The sequence below is a fragment of the Oncorhynchus keta genome, unplaced genomic scaffold (genome assembly GCF_023373465.1).
Source record: "Oncorhynchus keta strain PuntledgeMale-10-30-2019 unplaced genomic scaffold, Oket_V2 Un_contig_2515_pilon_pilon, whole genome shotgun sequence".
NCBI lineage: Eukaryota > Metazoa > Chordata > Actinopteri > Salmoniformes > Salmonidae > Oncorhynchus > Oncorhynchus keta.
This window is the reverse complement of record NW_026284295.1, coordinates 125,001-133,228: the sequence shown is the minus strand read 5'-3', so window position 1 is coordinate 133,228 and position 8,228 is coordinate 125,001.

Here is an 8,228-nt window from a genome sequence, read left to right as displayed (position 1 = left end):
AACTCAGTGGAGACAGATCCATCTAAACAGTGGAGACAGATCCATCTAACTCAGAGGAGACAGATCCATCTAACTCAGAGGAGACAGATCCATCTAACTCAGTGGAGACAGATCCATCTAACTCAGTGGAGACAGATCCATCTAACTCAGAGGAGACAGATCCATCTAACTCAGAGGAGACAGATCCATCTAACTCAGTGGAGACAGATCCATCTAACTCAGAGGAGACAGATCCATCTAACTCAGTGGAGACAGATCCATCTAACTCAGAGGAGACAGATCCATCTAACTCAGAGGAGACAGATCCATCTAACTCAGTGGAGACAGATCCATCTAACTCAGTGGAGACAGATCCATCTAACTCAGTGGAGACAGATCCATCTAACTCAGTGGAGACAGATCCATCTAACTCAGAGGAGACAGATCCATCTAACTCAGTGGAGACAGATCCATCTAACTCAGTGGAGACAGATCCATCTAACTCAGAGGAGACAGATCCATCTAACTCAGAGGAGACAGATCCATCTAACTCAGTGGAGACAGATCCATCTAACTCAGAGGAGACAGATCCATCTAACTCAGTGGAGACAGATCCATCTAACTCAGTGGAGACAGATCCATCTAACTCAGTGGAGACAGATCCATCTAACTCAGTGGAGACAGATCCATCTAACTCAGAGGAGACAGATCCATCTAACTCAGAGGAGACAGATCCATCTAACTCAGTGGAGACAGATCCATCTAACTCAGTGGAGACAGATCCATCTAACTTAGTGGCGACAGATCCATCTAACTCAGTGGAGACAGATCCATCTAACTCAGAGGAGACAGATCCATCTAACTCAGTGGAGACAGATCCATCTAACTTAGTGGAGACAGATCCATCTAACTCAGTGGAGACAGATCCATCTAACTCAGTGGAGACAGATCCATCTAACTCAGAGGAGACAGATCCATCTAACTCAGTGGAGACAGATCCATCTAACTTAGTGGAGACAGATCCATCTAACTCAGTGGAGACAGATCCATCTAACTCAGATGAGACAGATCCATCTAACTCAGTGGAGACAGATCCATCTAACTCAGTGGAGACAGATCCATCTAACTCAGAGGAGACAGATCCATCTAACTCAGTGGAGACAGATCCATCTAACTCAGAGGAGACAGATCCATCTAACTCAGTGGAGACCGATCCATCTAACTCAGTGGAGACAGATCCATCTAACTCAGAGGAGACAGATCCATCTAACTCAGAGGAGACAGATCCATCTAACTCAGTGGAGACAGATCCATCTAACTCAGAGGAGACAGATCCATCTAACTCAGAGGACAGATCCATCTAACTCAGAGGAGACAGATCCATCTAACTCAGTGGAGACAGATCCATCTAACTCAGTGGAGACTGATCCATCTAACTCAGTGGAGACAGATCCATCTAACTCAGAGGAGACAGATCCATCTAACTCAGAGGAGACAGATCCATCTAACTCAGAGGAGACAGATCCATCTAACTCAGAGGAGACAGATCCATCTAACTCAGAGGAGACAGATCCATCTAACTCAGAGGAGACAGATCCATCTAACTCAGTGGAGACAGATCCATCTAACTCAGAGGAGACAGATCCATCTAACTCAGAGGAGACAGATCCATCTAACTCAGAGGAGACAGATCCATCTAACTCAGTGGAGACAGATCCATCTAACTCAGTGGAGACAGATCCATCTAACTCAGTGGAGACAGATCCATCTAACTCAGAGGAGACAGATCCATCTAACTCAGAGGAGACAGATCCATCTAACTCAGTGGAGACAGATCCATCTAACTCAGTGGAGACAGATCCATCTAACTCAGTGGAGACAGATCCATCTAACTCAGTGGAGACAGATCCATCTAACTCAGTGGAGACAGATCCATCTAACTCAGTGGAGACAGATCCATCTAACTCAGAGGAGACAGATCCATCTAACTCAGAGGAGACAGATCCATCTAACTCAGTGGAGACAGATCCATCTAACTCAGAGGAGACAGATCCATCTAACTCAGTGGAGACAGATCCATCTAGCTCAGTGGAGACAGATCCATCTAACTCAGAGGAGACAGATCCATCTAACTCAGAGGAGACAGATCCATCTAACTCAGAGGAGACAGATCCATCTAACTCAGAGGAGACAGATCCATCTAACTCAGAGGAGACAGATCCATCTAACTCAGAGGAGACAGATCCATCTAACTCAGTGGAGACAGATCCATCTAACTCAGAGGAGACAGATCCATCTAACTCAGTGGAGACAGATCCATCTAACTCAGTGGAGACAGATCCATCTAACTCAGTGGAGACAGATCCATCTAACTCAGTGGAGACAGATCCATCTAACTCAGTGGAGACAGATCCATCTAACTCAGTGGAGACAGATCCATCTAACTCAGAGGAGACAGATACATCTAACTCAGAGGAGACAGATCCATCTAACTCAGAGGAGACAGATCCATCTAACTCAGAGGAGACAGATCCATCTAACTCAGAGGAGACAGATCCATCTAACTCAGAGGAGACAGATCCATCTAACTCAGTGGAGACAGATCCATCTAACTCAGAGGAGACAGATCCATCTAACTCAGTGGAGACAGATCCATCTAACTCAGAGGAGACAGATCCATCTAACTCAGAGGAGACAGATCCATCTAACTCAGTGGAGACAGATCCATCTAACTCAGTGGAGACAGATCCATCTAACTCAGTGGAGACAGATCCATCTAACTCAGTGGAGACAGATCCATCTAACTCAGAGGAGACAGATCCATCTAACTCAGAGGAGACAGATCCATCTAACTCAGAGGAGACAGATCCATCTAACTCAGTGGAGACTGAAGGGATCCATCCCTGTGATCTGGTCCGATGACCTGTATGTCTGTAATTGAACCATTAAGTAAGGTATGGAGGAAGATTGCACACAATGGCTTTATAAACAAAAAGAGAAGAGATGACAGATAGGGCAAGACTACTTTTTGTGTACTGTACTTATTGCCTGTAATAAAGCATAGTACACTAAGATACACGGCATCCAATGGCTTCAATACAGTGGCAGCTGCATTCATATAGACGATATCACTGTAGTCTAAAGCCCGAATGAACGTCAACTGAAACAAAATGACTTATTCCTCTGAAGGAAGCCCATTTGAATTCTTAACTAACTCATCAATATTAATTTTGGAAAATAGTTTTCTGTCAATCCAAAATACTCAGATATTTATAAGTGCGGACACAATCAATGTGGGCACCATCCGGTGTATATATTATGCATAAATCATCAGATACATTTGATCTCGGCCCAAATTGAACCAAACATGTTGAACTGGATGCAAATACTATTTACTCTGGTCTGCATGGACTGGAGTGACAGATGTGAGGGGTTTGCACTTCTGGTGACTAGTCTATTGGTTCTATGGTGTCAGGCAAGCTCAATCAAGCCCAGATAAAGTATTTGAAATTATTTCAAATAGTGTTTGAAGCCAGGTCTGGAACCAAAGCACTGGGCAATATTCCCGTATTTCCCTGCAAGAATGCAAATGAACTACATGTTTTATTTCTATTCAATGCGCTGCGTGCCATTAATCATGAGAGTATATATGTGATTTAGTGGAGCCAACTCAAACAGGGATCTAGAGAGGAAAACCTAGTTAGATTTACTGCAGGGTATTATACAGACAATTGTCTGCATTGCAAACGGTGCCCTATTCCCTTTATAGTGCACTACCTATGATCAGGGCCCAGAGGTGCAGTCTCCAAATCTATCTGTGTGGAAAAATGGAGACCAGAGAACGAATTGGTTCATTACTTGCCTAGTTAAACAAAGGATAAAAAAATACAAATCAAAAACTGACAGGAGAATGGAGTGTTGTGTGTGTGTCTGCATCGTGTGCATATATATGCCCCATGTGTGCAGGGCTCTCCACACTAACACGTGTCTGGGACAAGTCAAATAAAATAAGCAGAATGTAGATTTAAGTCACACACAAATCACAATATCAAACAATTACTCCGATCAGAATTGGTTCAGTGTCCTCTGAGGGCGATGTGTTGCGCACTGTTCTCCTAACCTCTACAGAGGGCTTCACGAGATGCGCTTTTGAGACCAAAGCACAGAGACACTTGCAGCCACATGTTCATATTTGTTGATATTACTTGTTATTATTAAGTGAGTTAGTTGCCAAGTTCTAGCTAATTTTGGGTCAGCTAACAGGGTTCACAGGGTCATGAAAAGCCCTGCTGTGTGGATGGTGTACCAGTGTGAGGGGCCCTTTGCCCTATGACAGATAGAGACATTGGAGCAGCAGGTAGCCTGTAAAACAGACTAACTACTGTAGATAGCCAATTCAAAACATATCGTGTAGCCAGTCTATCTCCGGTAGTTAACTATTTTGCAATTGCATGTATTAATGTCATTGACAAGTCCTATGACATAAAACCTATCCACCGGCACCTGTGAATAACCTCAAATGGCTGACAGTTATATGGGGGCCAGGTTAGTTTTAGGACATAGACAGACACACTCCATCCCCCAAGGGGCAGCAGCAACCATGTCCAGCTGCCGAGTCTGGTTGATTAGCACATCAGGTGCTGCCAATTAAGGTGACAGTGAGTCAGTGTCTCAGTTTACAAACAGTAATAATCCGATTGGACGACCAAGAGGCCAAGAAAGAGCTGGCCCTGAACTCGGTAAGATGCTGTCCCCTGGGCACAGGCAGCACTTAGGCGCCCGCACTGGTTTCTTACATAAATGCACATGTTCATTCAGATTACAGACCCTGTCACTAGACCTAGGACCTCTAGCTAAAGCGAATGGAACAATATCCGAAGGTTTGGTTTCATAACATCGACACTCAGTTGAGGAAGTGGTGCGTTAATAAACCAATGAGCCGTACTCCGGTTGTAAAATCATCTTTCAAGCACTCAATATTGTGAGTTGAGAAATTAATCTGTCACCTTTGGAAAGCTGGGATTCCCCTCAATACAATATTGGCCATGTAATTTGTAAAAATAATTCTTAGAATAGACTAATTGACAAAATAGCTCCCATGATGTCAATAGATCTCCCATGAAACCTGAACGTAGAGACCTGGAATTTTGGTCAAAGTCATGGAGAAATCATGAAATTCCATCTGTCAAAATGTGTACGAACCCAGAGCAAACCAAGCATTTTTGAAAATTGAGCCAGGAAAAGAGCTTTATGTCTTAAAGGGGAAAATTGAGTCAGGAAAAGAGCTTTATGTCTTAAAGGGGAAAATAGAGTCAGGAAAAGAGCTTTATGTCTTAAAGGGGAAAATTGAGTCAGGAAAAGAGCTTTATGTCTTAAAGGGGAAAATTGAGTCAGGAAAAGAGCTTTATGTCTTAAAGGGGAAAATTGAGTCAGGAAAAGAGCTTCATGTCTTAAAGGGGAAAATTGAGTCAGGAAAAGAGCTTTATGTCTTAAAGGGGCAGTGTTTTATTTTGAGGCTTTAACGGGAAGAAGCCAATATGCAGAGGGTAGCCTACAATCTCTACCGTTCTCTGTATGGTAATAATTATCATTATTATTTAAATGTTTTATTTAACTAGGTAAGTCAGTTAAGAACATATTCCTATTCACTATGACTGCCTAGGAACAGTGGGTTAACTGCCTTGTTCAGGGGCAGAACGACAGATTTTGACCTTGTCAGCTCGGGGATTCGATCTAGCAACCTTTCGGTTACTGGCCCAATCCTCTAACCTGCCGCCCCATATATAATAATATATATATATATATTTTTTGTAAAGTGGTTCTTTGCATCATACATCCAATTTTCAGTCACCTTTTTGGCCCTGGTGTCACAGACCTTTTCTTTAGGTGGGTCAGAGGACATGAGCTTTTGGACAAGTAAACATTAAAAAAATTAAAAAAGTGAATGTCAAGCCCTGCTGTTTGTTTTTTTGTGTATTCATGCATAGCGTGCACCTAAATGTGTGGGTTCATGCATAGTGTGCACCTGAATGTGTGTGTTCATGCCAGTGGTAGAAAAAGTACCCAATTGACATACTCGAGTAAAAGTATAGATACCTTAATAGAAAGTGAAAGTCACCCAGTAAAATCTACTTGAGTAAACATCTAAAAGTATTTGTAAGGTCTGCGTGACTGGCTGCAGGGAAGGCAGGCGCAGGAGAGAAGAATTGGGTAGAAAACGGAGCCCTTTATTACGGCGAACAGACACACAGCACTAAGAACAATAAACAGATACAGGTTGACATAACCCGGTGCAAACCAGTCTGACGCACACATACACGTAGCAACAAACAATTCCACATACAGACATGGGGGGGAACAGAGGGTTAAATACACATCAAATAATGAGGGAATGTAAACCAGGTGTGCGGGAAAACAAGTCAAAACAAATGGAAAATGAAAAGTGGATCGGCGATGGCTAGAAGACCGGTGACGTCGACCGAACAAGGAGAGGAACTGACTTCGGCAGAAGTCGTGACAGTACCCCCAACCCCCCCCTTGACGCGCGGCTCCATCAGCACGCCGGCACCGGCCTCGGGGACAACCCGGAGGGCGAGGTGCAGGGCGATCCTGACGGTTACGGTGGAATTCCCGCAGCATTGAAGGGTCCAACACGTCCTCCACTGGAACCCAGCATCTCTCCACCGGACCGTACCCCTCCCAATCCACGAGGTACTGAAGGCCCCTCGCCCGACGCCTCAAATTCAGTATGGAGCGAACGGCATACACCGGGGCCCCCTCGATGTCCAGAGGGGGCGGAGGAACCTTCCGCACCTCAGACTCCTGGAGCGGACCAGCCACCACCGGCCTGAGGAGAGACACATGGAACGAGGGGTTAATACGGTAATCGGGGGGAAGCTGTAACCTGTAACACACCTCGTTCAGTCTCCTCAGGACATTAAATGGCCCCAAAAACCGAGGACCCAGCTTCCCGCAGAGCAGGTGGAGGGGCAGGTTTCGGGTCGAGAGCCAGATCCGCTCCACCAGTCGTCCACCGCAGGAGCCTCGGTCTGCCTCAGGAGTCCAGCCTCAGGAGCCTATATCCTCAGGAACCCCGTATTGCCGGAAGACGTGCGTAAACAAGGCTTCCACAGTCTGTAGGGCCGCAGGGAGACCGGGGAGAGGGAGGAGACGGCAGGACTTAGAGAAACGATCCACAACAACCAGGATCGTGGTGTTACCCTGTGAGGGAGGAAGATCGGTAAGGAAATACACCGACAGGGCCGTTGTGGAATGGGTAAGGGTTGTAACTTACCTTTGGGCAGGTGCCTAGGAGCCTTACACTGGGCGCACACCGAGCAGGAGGAAACATAAACCCTCACGTCCTTGGCCAAGGTGGGCCACCAATACTTCCCATTCAAACAGCGCACTGTCCGACCGATACCTGGATGACCAGAACAGGGTGACGTATGAGCCCAATAGAACAGCCGGTCACGTGTGTGTGTGTACAGTACATGTGTGTGTGTGTATGTGTGTGTGTGTACATGTGTGTGTTCAGGCTATTGTACTGTAACTCAGACAAGGTATGTTCACTACCTCTCTACTCAGACATTACTCTGCTCATATCTCTCTCAGCCTCTTATTTCCATTTGTCTCCTCTTATGAACTGGCCAGGGCCCGGTTTGTCTCCTCGTATTTATTAAAAAAATATATATTTTACCTTTATTTAACTAGACAAGTCAGTTAATAAGAACAAATTCTTATTTTCAATGAAGGCGTAGGAACAGTGGGTTATCTGCCTTGTTCAGGGGTAGAACGACCCATTTTTACCTTGTCAGCTCGGGGATTCGAGCCTGGTTTGTCACCTCATTTAAACTGGCCAGGACCCGGTTTGTCTCCTCTAATGAACTGGCCAAGGCCTGGTTTTTCTACTCTTATGAACTGGCCAGGACCCGGTTTGTCTCCTCTAATGAACTGGCCAGGGCCCGGTTTATCTCCTCTAATGAACTGGCCAGAGCCCGGTTTATCTTCTCTTATGAACTGGCCAGGGCCAGGTTTGTCTCCTCTTATGAACTGGCCAGGGCCCGGTTTGTCTCCTCTTACGAACTGGACAGGGTCCGGTTTGTCTCCTCTTACGAACTGGCCAGGACCCGGTTTGTCTCCTCTTATGAACTGGCCAGGGCCCGGTTTGTCTCCTCTTATGAACTGGCCAGGGCCCGGTTTGTCTCCTCTTATGAACTGGCCAGGGCCCGGTTTGTCTCCTCTTATGA